This window comes from Vicugna pacos, chromosome 3, assembly GCF_048564905.1.
Source record: "Vicugna pacos chromosome 3, VicPac4, whole genome shotgun sequence".
In the NCBI taxonomy this organism is placed as follows: Eukaryota; Metazoa; Chordata; class Mammalia; order Artiodactyla; family Camelidae; genus Vicugna; species Vicugna pacos.
Genome location: NC_132989.1, coordinates 14,160,734 through 14,177,221, shown reverse-complemented (window position 1 = coordinate 14,177,221; position 16,488 = coordinate 14,160,734). Strand labels below are relative to the sequence as shown.

The following is a 16,488-nucleotide window of genomic DNA, read 5'->3' as shown; positions in this document are numbered from 1 at the left end:
TTTTTCAGCCTATCAGGTGTGCCGCGAACTAACCATGGGACAGCAGCTGACAGTACAACAGAGGGTTTACTTAAAGGCTATTTCAAAGTGGGGCACCCTCCCAGGTGTCCCTCAAAAACAAATATAGGAAATCACTGTCAGCCAATGTCCCATCCCACCATTTCTGACCTCATCACAGCTTCCCCCAGGAACACAAGTTTAGATACTATTGATAATGAGTTGATAAGTAACAGTAATAAAACCTATTTAATCTCTACTGGAGTCTGGGGACCTTTATTTTCTGGGTATTTTGGAGTGTTAATAGGGAGATCATCTGTGGGCTTAAAAGGGTTAACAGTTTTACCTGGTGTTATTGATAATGATTATACTGGAGAAATTAAAATTATTGTTCATGCCTCTTACTACATTACTCCTAAGCAATCTCAAATTGCTCAAACTATTTTAATACCTTATTTACCGGCTCAAAAATTTGCTAAAAATAATAGAGGAGATAAGGGCTTCGGAAAGGACAGCAAGCTTTTTGGACACATTCATTAACTGGTAACAGACCTATATTAACAGTTTCGATACAAGAAAAGCAATTTACGGGGTTATTGGACACAGGAGTGGACAAAACTATTATTTCTAGTTTTCATTGGCCTTCTGATTGGCAAAAACACAAATCTGATGTTACTGTACAAAGAGTTTATAGACTAATGGCACCTAAAATAAGTTCTCACCCACTAGAGGTCCGAGGGCCTAAAAATAAAATGGCCTTTGTAACCTCTTTTATATTACCAATACCCTGCACTCTGTGGGGCAAGGACCTTCTTGCTCAGTAAAACCTAACCTTAAAGATTGATCCTTTTTAATAGGGACTGCCACTACTATCCCAAATATTATCCCCATTGCTCTAACATGGACCCAATAACAACCTATTTGGATGGAGCAATGGCCCCTTCCTAAAGAAAAACTACAAGCATTACAAAAACTGGTTGCAAAACAACAAAAGTTGGGTCATTTAAAACCTTCTACTAGTCCTTGAAACACACCTGTTTTTGTAATCAAGAAAAAAATTTAAAAAATGGAGGTTATTGCAAGATTTGCGTGCTATAAATGCTATAATGCAACCTATGGGACCCTTACAGAAGGGGCTACCCAATCCTTCACTTATTCCTGACTCTTGGCCCTTAATTGTTATTGACATAAGAAATTGTTTTTTCTCATTCCCTTTGCACAAAGCTGTTTTCATTATATGGATGACACTTTACTGGCTATGAAAGACAAACCTAATCTCCTTTTATTATTTCAAAAAACTGTTACATTTTTACAAACTAAGGGCCTTTTTGTTGCTCAAGATAAAGTACAAAAAATGCAACCTTGAGAGTTTCTTGGGATAATTATTAATGCACAAACTATTAGGCCACACAATATAAAATGAGATATCAAGCCTTGTATAACATTAGTTCAATTACAACAATTGCTAGGACATATTAACTGGATCAGACCTTTTTTTAGAAGTATCTACAGTCCAATTACATCATTTATTTCAATTGTTAAAAGGAGATAAAAAACCTGCCTCATTACGTACATTAACCCCTGAAGCTATCAAAAAATTTAAAAAGGTTAATAAAGCTTTAAATTGTCAATTTTTACACCAGTTGCAACCTAAATTACCTATTATTCTTATTGTTTTAAATACACTTCAGACACCTACACACCTCCAGCATATAAAATGTTTAAGGACAGATATGCCTCAGATATGCCTCAGATATTTAACCAGTAAGCCTTAGTTGTACATAAATACTTTTGTGTCAACAAAAACTTTCAGCTCTCACGAAAGACAGTTATTCAACATTTTTGGGTCTGCCACAGTTTTCAGTTTTCCAACATTTAGTTTTTTGCTTTATATCTAAGTTTGGGTTTGGGTTTTTTCTAACTCTTCACGTGGCAGACACTTCTCTGTTTTCACATCTCTATCATGCACAGAAAAGAACATATGCTTTTCTGAGATCATTGCCATCTATAGGCTAATGCTGTTTTATCTCCCAGCTGGAAATGAATTCCTTAGTAGAACATTTGCTCTCACTGTTTGTGCAATATGCATGTATTTCTTATAGGAATGCTATAAAGTCAACTGAGATTACATTCTTTTAAGTCCTATTTTTGCCTTCATTGGGAGAATGTTTTTTCTACTGTTTATCGCTGTGTACGATGTTAGATCCTGTAAACTTCACATTCGTTTTAGCAGCTACTAAGGATGCTGTACATATAAATGTGTTATTCGATTTTTAGACAACCACATGGAAAACTTCACTATGTGTTAAAAGATTTTTGAAATAAGAAAAAAGTAGGGTATTCCATAATAGTGTTAAAAACAAAAGTTACTAACAGTGTGCTATAAAGACTTTAAAAGGTACCCTTAACAAAAGTTTTCTACTGTAAAGTGCTTTTACTTTTATTTTCAGTTTTCACTTGATAGTTTTTACCATAATTTAAGCTCCATAAAATAAGTGCTTCACACTCCACATATTTATGTTTATCTGAGTGTTGTCTAAAATTGCTGTGTGATTTTAAGTTTAGCCAAAGTAATGTTATGAGGTCCTTTGCAGACTTAACCTGTGAGTTAATATTAAATGCATTGTTATTGCCATATGAAGAGGCACTGATTTTGATACCACGAGCAGGTCCAGACTACCATATATGTATCAGTGATGTTTAAAAAAAACCACACACACAAAACCTAAAAATAGACTTACCATATGCTCCAGCAATCCCACTCCTGGGCATATAGCCAGAGAGAACCTTAATTCAAAAAGATATATGCAACCCAATGCTCATAGCAACACTATTTACAATAGCCAAGACATGGAAACAACCTAAGTGTCCATCAACAGATGACTGGATAAAGAAGCTGTGGTATATTTATACAAAAGAATATTACTCAGCCATAAAAAAGAATAAAATAATGCCATTTGCAGCAACACGGATGGACCTGGAGTAAGCCAGTAAGTGAAGTAAGGCAGAAAGAGGAAGAAAAATACCATATGATATCACTTTTATGTAGAATCTTAAAAAAAAAAACATGAACTTATTTACAAAACAGGAACAGCCTCACAGACATAGAAAACAAACTTATGGTTACCGGCGGGGAAGGGATAAATTGGGAGTTCAAGATTTGCAGATACTAACTACCATGTATAAAATAGATAAACAACAAGTTTATACTGTGTAGCACAGATGCATCCAATTATTCCCCAACCTACACAAAGGAAGAATTAGACAACGCCCAAAAATGGGGCTTCAATAGGGATTTGGGGAGCCATGAGTGGCTTCTTAATGCCCCAAACTGTAGCTTGCCAAGCCAGTGGGGAGGCCCATTAAGGAGCTCACTATGGGAAGGAAGCCTTATATAACTGGCTTCCCTATAACCCGAGCATCAAAAACATCATCAGTTGGGTAGTTGAGATCTGCCCCATTTGTGCAATAAATAACCCAACACCAGACTGCCTGGAGGCCCCCAGATAAGACCCATTCAAACCAGAGGGATATAATCTGGAGAAGGCTGGCAGACTGATTTCACTGTTAACGTTGACAGTATCAAGAAATTACATGTATCAGCATTCACTTCTAGAACTGAAACAGCAGCCGAAGTGGCTAAGGCTAAAAGACATAATCCCCAGGTTTGGGCTCCCAGGATCCCTGCAAAGCAATAATGGCCCAGCATTTGTGTCTCAAGTGACAAAGGGGATAACGAGTGTCCTGGGCATAAAATGGAACTTACACTCAGCCTAGAGACCGCAATCAGTGGGGAAGGTAGAGCGATCCAATCAGACCTTGAAATGGTGCTTAGCCAAGCTATGTTAGGAAATTAAAAAAAAAAAAAGGATTAAGTTGCTTCTGATTGCTCTGCTTCGAGTATGGTTAGCCCCAAGGGATAAGTTTAAGTATATTTGAATTCGTGTGGTAGACCCATTCCCCAAGCCTCAAAGAAGGGATTCCTTAAACCCCTTGAAAATGGAACAACTCACATATGCTCTCCAGGTAGGAGAAAGCATTGAAAGTCTCACAAAACATGGTAACCAGGTGCTGCCCAAACCTACTGACCTGGCCCTACATCCCTTCCAGCCAGGACACTGAGTGTACCCAAAAGCCTGGAAAACAGGAAGGCAACAAGATCAGATCACTCCTAAGGGGACGGGAATCCACTTAGTGATCCTAAACATCCATTTTGCCCTGAAGTTGCACAGGATTACTCCGTGTGTATATGACACTCAAATGAAGTGGACTCCTGAGCCCCAACCTCCAGAGAAATAACCTGAGACAACAGACTGCACTGCCCCGCCCCACCCCGACTACACTCGTGAACCTCTCTCCGACCTAAAACTCCTTTCCTGAGAAATGGCAAAAGATAAGTAGCTGTATATGCCTTGCCCAGCAGCAGGGATTTTAGGGTAACTGGACTGTCCTAGATTATCTGCTAGCTGCCCAGGGAAGGAGTCTGTGTGCTGGTCAATACATCATGTTGCTTTTACATCAGTACTAGTGGCCTGTGGGAGCGCAAACTTGGGTTAACAAACTTTGATATTGTTAACGATTGTTTTTACCAAATCATATTCTCACCTTTATGTAAGCACATAAGAAATGTATAATCAAAACCAATGCTTTCTATATTTGTCTTTATCCTGCTACTTCAAAGCAAAATGTCTAAGCGCACAAAAGACCGATCTCTCAGTACCAGTCATCACCTTATCTATGAAATTTAGCTTAGTTGCCTTAAAGCTGCTTTGCTCGCAGGAATCTGCTACAATCTGTCTCATTGCCACAAAAAGCAGAGACATGCTTTGCTTGCTTTGCTTAGCTCTAGGTCATAGGTTCAGGGCTGCTTGTGCTTATGGAAAATTGTAACTCGTCCCTTGCCCTTACTGGCAGGACATGCTTCACTAATCAGGCGTAGGTGGATAGAGTAGGCTGCTCTTGCTCACAGAAAACTGTGACTTAGCCCTTAGCGGGGAATAGCTGGGCTGCTTCGCATGCTTAGACAATTTTTGATCATTGTGTGGAGATTCTATGATGGTCTGGTTTTCATTGTCAATCGTTCGGAACACTATAACCTTGCTCATGATAGTTCGAGGTTTAAAATAACCATTTGTACTATCAATTGTCTACTTCCTGAGAGATTATAATGTTTCCATTTTTCACGAACTGAAACTGCTGATCTACATCTCTGTACATACACCATGCCCCTTACTCATTCCTATGACGTATTTTACTTTGATTCTTTAACTATTCTCAATAAATACAAGAGCTTTGGAGGAGCTTGGGGAGTTGGTCTCTGGCTCCCCCTCACTCTCTTGACTTGATAAAGTCTGAGTAATTTCATTCTTCTTCAGTGGTACTTTTGCTGGACAAAACCCACAACAAACAGAACCCACAGTGGCCTGATTGAAGAAAGTGCAACCAAGCTACAAGAAAAAGCAACTTGGCTAACAGAAGCAAGCCAGCCTAATTTGGCCAAACAAACCTGGAGCAGGGGTAAAAACAAGCCCTCCCCCTCCCCCTCCCCTTAATAACCCCTGTCCTCTTGCTGACCTTTGGGCTATGTATCTTAAACTGTCTGGTGTCTTTAGTCTCCAAAAGGTTAGCATCTATAAAACTTCAAATGGTGATTGCTCGGGGATACAGTCAGGCCTGTTGACAATTAAACACGCCCAAAGGCAGCTAGGGAAAAGCTCTGCTTCTCTACTCCCAGTTATGATGATGCCCAAACTCAGCAGGAAGCAGTTACAGAAGACAGACCACTGCCTCTTGGCGCCCCTCAAGAATGACGGACAGGACAAAAGACAGAAGAGGGATTTGTCACTGGCAAAGGCCACTGGGGTCCCCGGGAAAAGTAAGATGGAATCTACATGATAAGGTCTAACCTCATCTTTAGCGCTTAGTCTTGTTTCACTTGCCTGTAGAGGGCTGCGTGCAGAGGCCTTGCACCTAACACGTCAGGTTAGAGTTCCCAATGCAGAACCGCTGTGCTCGGCACCCCAACTTGGCTGGGAGTGTGCAGAAACGCTTCTCAATTCCACCTCAGTTCAAAATGGCAGCAGCGCACCTGTGCAGAGATACCGGGCTCAGACACACCTGCGCCCACCGGGGAAAAATTTGCCCTCCTCCTGCAGGCAAATACCCTATAAAGCAGCCTGCTAGTGACATTTCAGGAGAGCACGTGACCCACAGCGTGAGCTGGCACCTCTCTTTTGACAGAAGAATAAAGCTTTCATTTGCTTCTGAGGAGGACCCTTGTTGAGGCCCAATTTGAAAGGGTTGATAACACATCTCCTTGATACTGAACTGCCACATGGAGGAAAACGTCTCGAAGCTTTTTCAGGTTTTTCTTTTTAAATATTACTCAGATGAGTTTGCTACTGGTCATTAACTTTGTGTAATCAGTATAAACTACTGTCTGTGTTCTTAGGAATTATCCCACTTGGTCACAGAATACTAACTTCAACCATTGTTAGCTAAAATTTGTAGGCATTTTACTGAAATCTCTGCGATATAGTCCCCTTTTCTGTCATAACTTTATACTCACAGGCCCACTCAGAGAAGTGGAAAGGGTGACGGCAAGAAACTCAAAAGGCCTTGAGCTCCAACTCAAACTCCAGAGTTAAGTCCCCAAATTTTTAGCCAAACGCGATCCAACGGGGAGAATTCTCCAAACGAAGCAGGCCCGGACCCCACCGCTACGTTCGTGGCGCACGGAGCTTGCCCGTCAGCCGCTCACGGGCTTCGGCGGGGAAGGGGCTTGGCAGCGCTCCAATCAGGTAGAATGCGCCGGGACTCCACCTCGCGCGCACCTGGCCTCTCGCTGCGCATGTGCAGCAGCGCATTTGGGGGCATTGTGGGAAATGTAGTTTGCAGTCGGAGGGACCGCGCTAGGGCGAGCCTACCCCTGGCGGCTTCTTCTGCGCATGTGTGCCCCCCAATTCCTCAGGGCGGTGCCCCCAGACTGGGATGAGTCCGGAAAGTTTAAGCTCCTCACCTGTTTCGCCTTGGTGGGGACTGGAGGTGCGCCGTGGGAAGGAAGATGGCGCGGGTATGAGGGGGCGAAACAGTAGGGCGCAGCCAGACTTTGGAGTATAGGCGTAGACCGGGGTGTGTCAAAAGCTGCAGTGGCCTTTCCCTACCCGAGTCCGTGAGCCCCGGGTGGGCAGACTCCCTGGACTGCGTGCTTGCGGGTTCGGGGACCCGGCGCGGTGCGCGGGCGCTGCAGGTGTCATGGCCCGGAGCGCATCCAGCAGTATCCTGAGCGCGCAAGTGGCTGACATCTCAGTGAGGAGCGCCCTACAAGGTGTGGAAAGAGAACCAAGCTTTACTGAAGGTCTGAAATGTTGTCCGTCGAGTGCTCCCTGCTTTTCCAAAGGTGTCTAACTTTAACCCCACAGCAATTCTGAAAGTCAGTTTTTCAAACTGTGGGCTGAAACCCAGTATAGTAGTGAGTATGAGTGATGAAATCTCTTTAGTGAGTCAAGACTAGTATTTTTATTTGCCAGTACTTTTTTAAAGTTGGGTTATAATTTACATAGAATGACTTGCACATAACTTACAGAGAATAAAAATGTAAAATTTGTTGTATACACCCTTTTGACTACCGTTCCATCAAAATACAGAACATTTTAATCCCCCAGAAAGTCCTGCCCTTTCCACAGTCCTTCTCGCCACATGCTCAAGAAACAACCAGTTTTCCAATTTCTATTTCTGTAGGTTAATTTTGCCTTTCTAGATCATATAAATGGAATACTATAGTATGTACACTTGTATGTGAGCCTTTAAAAAATGAAATAAAGTCTGTAAACTATCACATACCTATCCATGTGACAAGCATTGTTTTATGAAACTTGCTACTGCTACAAACGTATTTTTTCCAATGACTACTGAGCATCTATGAGCCAAACACTGTCCCCTGGTGCTGGGGATACACCACCATTCAGACAAAATTCCCTGCCTTCATGAAATTTTAGTTTTAGCGAGTAGAGACAGTCAATAAACAATAAGCATAATAAATCAGTAAATTATATAGTATACTAGAAGGTAACGTGTTATACACAAAGAAAAAGTAGATCAGGATAAGGGAAATGGAGAAAGGGTTAAGTTTAAATTAGGTAGACAGGGAGACATCCTTGACATTTGAGCAAAGTCTTGATGACATAGTGGATGTCTGTGCCAGGCAGAGGGAACAGCTAGCATGGATGCATGCACATCACACACACATCCACAAACACCTACATTAACATTAGGTTGTTTTGTAAATATATTTGTTACATTAATTTTTTTAAAAAAAGATAAAAGTCACTGGTACAACACAGGTATTATTTCCAATTTTACTGAGGCTCAGAAGAGTGAAGTGACTTGCCCAAGGTCAAATAGCCAGCAGGTAAATTCAAGCCCAGATATTTGTCTCCAGCTCACCTCCTCCTTACAGCGTGTCTCCCAACCTAAAGCACAGCATTTGACTGAACTCTGCGGCTCTTCAGCTTAAACCACAGGCACCTGCATCTCAGTTCCCCTGGGGAAGATTCCAGAGGGACTGTGGAATGAATCTCACCTTGTGGAAACTATATTTTCAAGTCTGTTGATGTTTCTGCCTAGTTCCTGTGTCCCACTGAGAACTTGTTACTGCTACACCCTACTTTCAGACTCCAGCCTGTCTCTGTTCCTATAGCCCTGCTCCGCAGAAGGCATGGCTAGAGAGTTAGAGAAGGGTGTGCATCAACTACCATTTACATTCCGATAAATATTTAGCAACATCATTTCTGATGACTGCAGATTTATCTCTGGGGTATATATCTATTTGTTTAACCAGTTCCTTAATTTGTTTCAACTTTCAGTATGTGAAAAAGTTCTACAACAGATATCCTGTATCTAAATTTTAGTGCAAATCTGTGGTTTTCTCTCAATGAATTCTAGAGGACCCAAGGGACATTCTCTCACAGAGTGGCTTCTTCAGCCCAACTGTCAAAGCACCTGTGTATGGGTTTGTATGGGTACCTCTGTTGGGGGTTATTACACCAGTGATTCTGGAATCTTCAAGTCTCTCATGGCTCAGTCTCTCATCCTGTCTTTGTCTTCATAGATCTCTGCCTTCACCTAAGGGCTACAGAAAATGACAAAGTCCCAAGTAAGTTAGTTTTGCTATACAGGAAGAGTAATGCAGGATTGTAAAAAAATGACCACATGACCTGAAATAGTGCAAAGCAATTGTGATAATCAATGAGATTTTCCCCATTGGTTACTACTATTCTGTCACCTTAAAATTTTTTTCAAAACGTTAAATTATCTCTTACTATTGGTTATACAAGTCTAGGGAAATGAAAAATAGTAAAGATAAATATTTAGTACACCATAATTTGAAACATTGAGAATTGAAGTGTTTTATTCTTTGCTTAAAAGCTTATGGGAGCAGTCTGAACAGTGTCTTCTCATTCTATAACTTTTGATACTGAGTAAGCATTTTTTCTATGGCTTGGCATATTTGCAAATTGGATCAGCTTCCAATATTTTATCCTTTGTGTCTAAGACAACCAGTTCTGTACATGTAGTGGGTACTCAATAAATGTTTAATGACTTACTAAATGAATGGGTAATTACTTTACAAGTACAAAGTATTTCAGATATGAGTTCTGTATCACCCATGAAATGGAATATAAACTAGACAAATAGGCATCAAAGCTCAGTGCTAGAGAAACAGAGTGTGACCAGTTTAGTGTGATGTCACCCAAAATGAAATGGAGCTAAATTTCAGGAAGCATGACCAACTAATGAACATGCTTAGGAACAAGTTGCCATGCAATTTGTTTTACATTTTATGCAATATAGATCATTTTAGTTGGAATAAGAATGTGTTGTTACAGGGACCAGGATCATTCCAGGTTATGGCTGTGGATTTCACCCAGGAGGAATGGCAGTACCTGGACCCTCCCAAGAGGGATCTGTACAGGGATATGATGCTGGAGAACTGCATCAACCTCATCTCAGTGGGTGAGGACATTTCCCAGTGTTGATTGGCATGTACCTGGCTGACTGCTATTCCTTTCTCAGTTGCCCCAAATTGCCAATCCTTTGAAACACTTTTAAAAGTGTGGCTCTGAGTCTCAGTAGACTAAGACTGACAGTCTCTTGAGAGGCATGGCTACATGTTTGTTTAAAATCCTCTCTTTAGAGGGTAGGGTATAGCTCAGTGGTAGAGCACGTGCTTAGCGTGCACAAGGTCCTGGATTCAATCCCCAGTACCTCCATTAAAATAAATAATAATAAATAAACAAATAAACCTAATTGCCTCCCTTCCCCCCTAAAAAAAAGCACAAGAAAAAAATAAAGTGTTAAAAATGTGAAAAACAAAAACAAACAAGCAAAAAACCTCTCTTCAAAAACAAAAAAACAAAAACAAAAGAACTTCTTCTTTTTAGGTACAAATGGGCACCTTTATCAAGCAATCCATGATGAAGTTAAGAGTTCAAAAGATCTGAAACCCAGGCAGCTAGGTCCAAATCCCGTATCATTTTCCATTGACAGGTTATCAAACCACCAAGTCTGCTGTGATCCACAAGTTGGAACAAGGAGAACCATGGATGGTGGAGAGAGAAATCCCAAGTGAGAGATACCCAGGTGAGTTAGGTGAAAAATTGTGCAGATAGAAGTGAATGAAATGATGGTCACATCTGATCAATGAGGGCTGGCGTCTTTGAGAAACATACTTCAGACTCTCTTCTAAAGGCCTTGAACCTTTGGAAATAACTGGGAACAGTTAACATAAGTTAACACCATTTCTCTGTACCATCTTCCCATATTAATGTGCTTTTTTTGCAAGACTGTTAGAGACTTACATTTTCCCTTTTTGGTGTATTCTGCCTGTCATTCCTATCAACTTCATTAAGGATCTTGAGGAGATATTTTTCTCTTTTTTTAAATTGTGGCAAAATATAGATAACAAAATTTACCATTTTAACCATTTTTAAGTGTACAGTTTAGTAGTATTAAGTACATTTGTATTGTTGCAACCATCACCACCATCCATCTCCAGAAAACTCTGCATCACCACAGACTGAAACTCTGTACCCATTAAAAAAATAACTCTCTGTTCTACCTTCCCCCAGGCACTTGTAACCAATATTCTACTTCCTATTACTATGCTTTGACTATTCTAGGTACCTCATATAAGTAGAATCATACAATATTTGTCCTCATGTCTTTTCCATATTTGGTAGGTAGAGAGCAGTTAAAAATCAGGATCAATGCAGTATTTGTGAACTATTACAGAATAAGATGGTACACTCAGCAATCAGAATTCAGCAGTGAATCTAATTCTGAGTCAAGTAGTATTTGATTTATCCCATGGCCTGTTTTCCTCTCACTGGACATGAGTTCCTGGGCCCTCATACCCATACAGGAATGAATTACTATTATAAGGCTTTTTAAAGCACTGGCTACAAAAGTATTCCTGTTGGCAGCTGGAATTGATGGTTTCATAAAAATCAGTTTCATACTGATAGATAACTAGACAAGAGCTCAAAGACACTGGAAGCAGAGGCAAGTGAAGGTTAAATTACAGCAATCCAACAGTGAGTTGCTGAGACACTAGCTCACATCTCTCTGTTCCTCATCCAGTCCTTCCTTTATTTCCTCTAATCATCATTTTACCCTCGTCACTTTTAATTCTCCTAGATGGACCTTCTCACTGACCCAGTCGCAGCTGTTCTTCTTTGTTCCTTTTTACTACTCCTTGGCATTATTTCCATCTTTCTCCCCAGTTTGCAAAGTCTTGTTTGCATATAGCCAGATATATTTATGCTCATCATCGTATTATCTGGTTCTGTTTCTACTAGTACAATTTTTTTTTTAATGTGGCTTTCCTGCTAAGCTCAGGGATATAGATTCCACTCAGCCTTGGTATTTCTTTTAGATATGGACATTTGCCCTCAAAGTAAAGCTTCAGTCTCACAGAAGAGCAAAAAGTCATGAGCCATACATAATACATTAGCAGAAATATTCACCAACATATAGTTTATTATGCTTCATTCTAGAAGAAGTCTGGCAAGTTGACGACCGCATGGAGAGGCACCAAGAGAACCAAGAAACACTTTTGAGGCATGTTGTATTCACTGACCAGGAAACTGTGACTAAAGAAAAGGGTAACAGTTGTAATGCACTTGAAAATAGATGTCATCTGAGCACAAATTTTGTTTCTTCAAAACAAAGACTCCAGAGATATGACTCGTATTATGGTAAAAGTCTGAACTATTTAGACTTATTTAGTGGCAATAGAAAATACACAAGAAAAAAATGAATGTAGTGAGTGTGGGAAAGCCTTCTTCCAGAAGTCAGACCTTATACATCAGAGAACTCATTCAGGAGAAAAGCCCTTTGTATGTACTGACTATGGAAAAGCTTTCAGCAGGAAATCAAATCTCATTATACATCTGAGAATCCATACCCAAGAGAAGCCTTATGAGTGTACTGAATGTAGAAAAGCTTTCTCCCATAAGTCACACCTCATCAGAGAATTCACACTGGGGAGAAACCCTATGAATGTAATGAGTGTGGGAAAGCCTTCTTCCAAAAATCACACGTCAGTATCCATCAGAGAATCCATACTGGGGAGAAACCCTATGTGTGTGATTAATGTGGGAGAGCCTTCAGCATGAAGTCGCACCTCTTTGTACATCAGAGGATACACACAGGAGAGAAGCCTTGCATACGTATCAAGTGTGAGAAAGCTTTCAGTGAAGTATCTGGCCTTATGAGACATAAGAAAATCCATACTGGGGAGAAACCTTATGAATGTAATGAATATAAAAAAGCCTTTTCTGAAAAGTCTGACCTCATTATACATCACAGAACTCACACAGGAGAAAAACGCTATGAATGCGATCAGTGTGGGAAGGCCTTCCGACATAGCTCAGCCCTCTTGTCGCCATAAGAGGACTCACAAAGGAAGAGTTCCCTAAAAGAGAAACTAATGTGGGAATATGTTCAACTAAAAATTACAGTGACAGCCTTCACTAGGAATCAAACCTTATTAGATACCAAGATGTCCTAATAAGAAGACTCCTATTAATTCAACATATTTAGGAAAATGTATAGCTCTGTTTCTGTAGCAATCGTATTTCAGATGTGATGCCAAAGTATTTCTAGAAAACATTACAGAAAGTACACCTCCTTGTTAAATGATAAATGCTCACTGTGGATTACAAAGACTTTTGAAATATTAATAAGTGCACTAATCAGAACAAAATTGGAAAATCATATGTGGAAAATCTGCAAAATATGAAGGCATTATATTCCCAGCTGTACTAAATTATGTTACGCACTTTACATAATCATATACATGTTGGAATTGCACATGTGAAGCTAACAATTGTGAATGTAAAACAAGTATTATATGTAGAATGCTATCTATCAAGATTTTCCACATTAAATACGACTTTCTTCTTTTACATGAATTGTATCCTAAATACTATACAATTCTAAAGTGTAAAATGGACTTTTTTCCTGTTGCTTTTTGGTATATATAAAAGACTTCTGCTACTTCTTGTTCAGTGATAGAGCATGTAAAGGTGTTGTTATTAACTAACGTATATAAATAGGAGATAGATATTATATGAGAGTGAGCAAAAGAAAATGGCCATAGCCTCTTACAACACTCACTACAATTTAAATAGTTGTTTTTGGTGACTAAATTACCCCCTTCTTATATATTATTATTGTCCCCCCAAATCCATATGTTGAGGTCCTAACCCCCAGTCCCTCATAATGTAACTGTATTTGGAGATAGGGCTTTTAAAGTGTAATTAAGTTTAGAGGGGAGGGTATAGCTCAGTGGTGGAGTGCATGCTTAGCATGCATGAGGTCCTGGGTTCAATCCCCAGTACTTACTCTAAGAATAAATAAATAAGTAAACCTAGTTACCCCCCCCCCCATAAAAAAGAGTAATTAAATTTAAATGAGGCCGTTAGGTCTAATCCAATCTGACTGCTGTCCTTATAAGGGATTAGGATACCAGTGATGCAGTTACACAGAGGGAGGCCTCAGAGGAAACCAGCCCTGCCTGCACCTTGATCTTGGACTTCCAACCTCCAGAACTGTGAGAAAATAAATTTCTGTTTTGTATGGCAACCAAGTAAAAGGAAACGATGTTCATGAAAGTAACTCGTCAAATAGAGAATACCAATACATAAGATTATTTGAAAGAACCAAATGAATTCTGGAGTTGAAAAGTGCAATACCTGAAATAAAGTTCACTGTAGGGATCAACAGTAGATTTAAGTTGGCAGAAGAATTAGTAAATTTGAAAATAAGATCATTAGAGATGATGGAATCTGAGAACAGAGAGAAAAAAAGATCGAAGAAAAATAAACTGACCAGACTTCTGGTTTCTTATCCAACACAGGAAAATCTTAGAACTTGCCACTCTCATCTTCAATATAAAAAAAAAAATCTGAACAAAGTGGAAATCAACAACTAATTCTTCTTGTTTCCTGCAGAGAATTTAGGTCACAGGACAAACTGCTTTCCCGAAAACTGGAGAGAAAGGCAAATAGGGAGAGGTTACTAGGAACAGAAGCTCACCAGTGGAGCCAGTATCGGTAGGAACACTTAGATTGTAACTGATGAACTGCTAGAGACTCACGGTGAACTAGCGTGAGAGTTAAAAACTAGGGGTTCAGTCTTAGGGGGCCCACCACACTTTCATGAATCCTACCTCCAGGAATCCTACCAGGTTCTTCTGGTGAAAATCAGGGAAAAATTCTGGCAGAGGGAGCAGTAAAGTAACCGTTTTGAAATATACCCAGCGCATTCTGTTCTTTTTAAGATAGGACTTGCAACAGAAGAAACTTTTAACCAGAACCTAAGGGAAGAAACTGTTTTAAGAAAGGGCTTGCCTCAAAAGAAACTGTTTTAACTTGAGGGAAGGAAAATAATTCAGTTCCACTCCTCTCTAGCCTTTTATGTACATGGAGGGAAAGAAATATCCAACTCCAGCTCCCTTTAAACTTAGTGTCTTACCTGATGGGTGGGAGACGCTGAGAGCGCTTTTAAGCCCCAGCCCAGGAGCACAGCCTCACTAAGATTGGTACCTCATCAGAGGATTATAGGATGCTCCCCTCCCTCCACATCGTACCATCGCATCAGTCAGCCTGTATAAGCATAGCTAAGATAACTGCAAAGCTCAGATGCTCTTTGAGCGGGAGTTTCAAGAGAAAACTGAAGATAACAGAGGAGACAAAAATAAGGACACTGGAGGAAATTTTAGCCTCTTACAACTACAGCAAACATAAACCTTAGCCAAAGTCCTAGCCAGGTAAACCTAAAATTAGTGTTGGAGAATTGGTACAGAAAAACCATATTTGGTGTCAGAAGTGGTGTCTGAAAAACAAAGAAAAAGACTGGACCCTCCAAAAGTTTAAGGAGACATGCCCCCTCAGACATACAAAAATTGAGGGACTTTGTTGCCAGTAGACCTGCCTTGCAAGAAATGTTAAAAGAGCTTCACAGAAAGAAGGAAAACAATCTAGGTCAGAAAATCAAAATAAAGGAAGGAAAAATAATAGTGAAAAATAATAATAAGGGAAGGAAGAGTGTTAGAAAAGGAATAAGTGAAGGCAAAATACAAGCTTTAATTTTTTTTGTAGCCTTAAGTGATCTAACTAATAAGTTTTTGTTCAAAAGACTAATGGTAATATATTGGTTGATTATAGCCTATAATGCCAAGTGGAAGGAATGACAGTAATGTCATAGGGATCGGTGGGAGGAACTGTCTTTTAATCTGTGTCTTTATATTTCAGTGAGTTTCTTGTAGACAATATACACTGCTGGTAGGAATGTAAAATGATGCAGCTGATTTGGAAAACACTCAAATTCCTCAAATGACTGAACACAGGGCTACCATAGAACCCAGCAACTCCACTCCTAGGTAAACACCCAAGAGGAATGAAAATATATGTCCATGCAAGACCTTGTACATAAATGCTCAAAGCACCACTATTCACAATAGGTAAAAGGTATAAACCACCCAAATGTCCACTAACTGAGGAATGAATAAGCAAAATGTGGTATATCTATATAATGGAACATTATTCAGCCACAAAAAAGAATGAATTACACAGTACAACATAGATGAAACTTGAAAACGTTATGCTAAGTGAATTGAAGTCAGTCACAAAAGACCACATATCGTTTGATTCAAGTTATATGAAATGTCCAGAATACACAATTCTCTAGAGACAAGGGGTAGACTAGTGGCTGCTTAGGGCTAGAGGAGGGGGAGAGGAGATAGGGGGATGATGGCTAAAGGAAAATGTTCTAATATTGACTGTGGTGATGGTTGCACATGTCTGTAAATATTCTGAAACCACTGAATTGTACACATTCAGTAGGTGAATTGTATGGTATGTGAACAGTATCTCTATAAATGTTTTTAAAAAGTGAATTGTTGGGCCTATATATACCTATATAGAG

The 16,488-nt window shown here is 39.8% G+C and overlaps 1 protein-coding gene across 3 annotated transcripts in view; it reads right to left on the bottom strand.

The window, feature by feature from the left end:
• Positions 1–7,608, bottom strand: part of ZNF300 (zinc finger protein 300) — a 29,563-nt gene extending 21,955 nt beyond the window's left edge. For 2 of the 3 annotated variants that reach the window (XM_072954546.1, XM_072954565.1), the window contains exons 1-2: positions 6,566–6,762; positions 5,937–6,085 (exon numbers count right to left, since the gene is read on the bottom strand). The gene's annotated coding sequence lies outside the window, so the exon portion shown is untranslated. Of the gene's footprint in view, positions 1–5,936; positions 6,086–6,565; positions 6,763–7,015 lie in introns of those variants that run through there. The other variant, XM_072954549.1, reaches the window with a different exon arrangement.
• Positions 7,609–16,488: the final 8,880 nt, after the last annotated feature.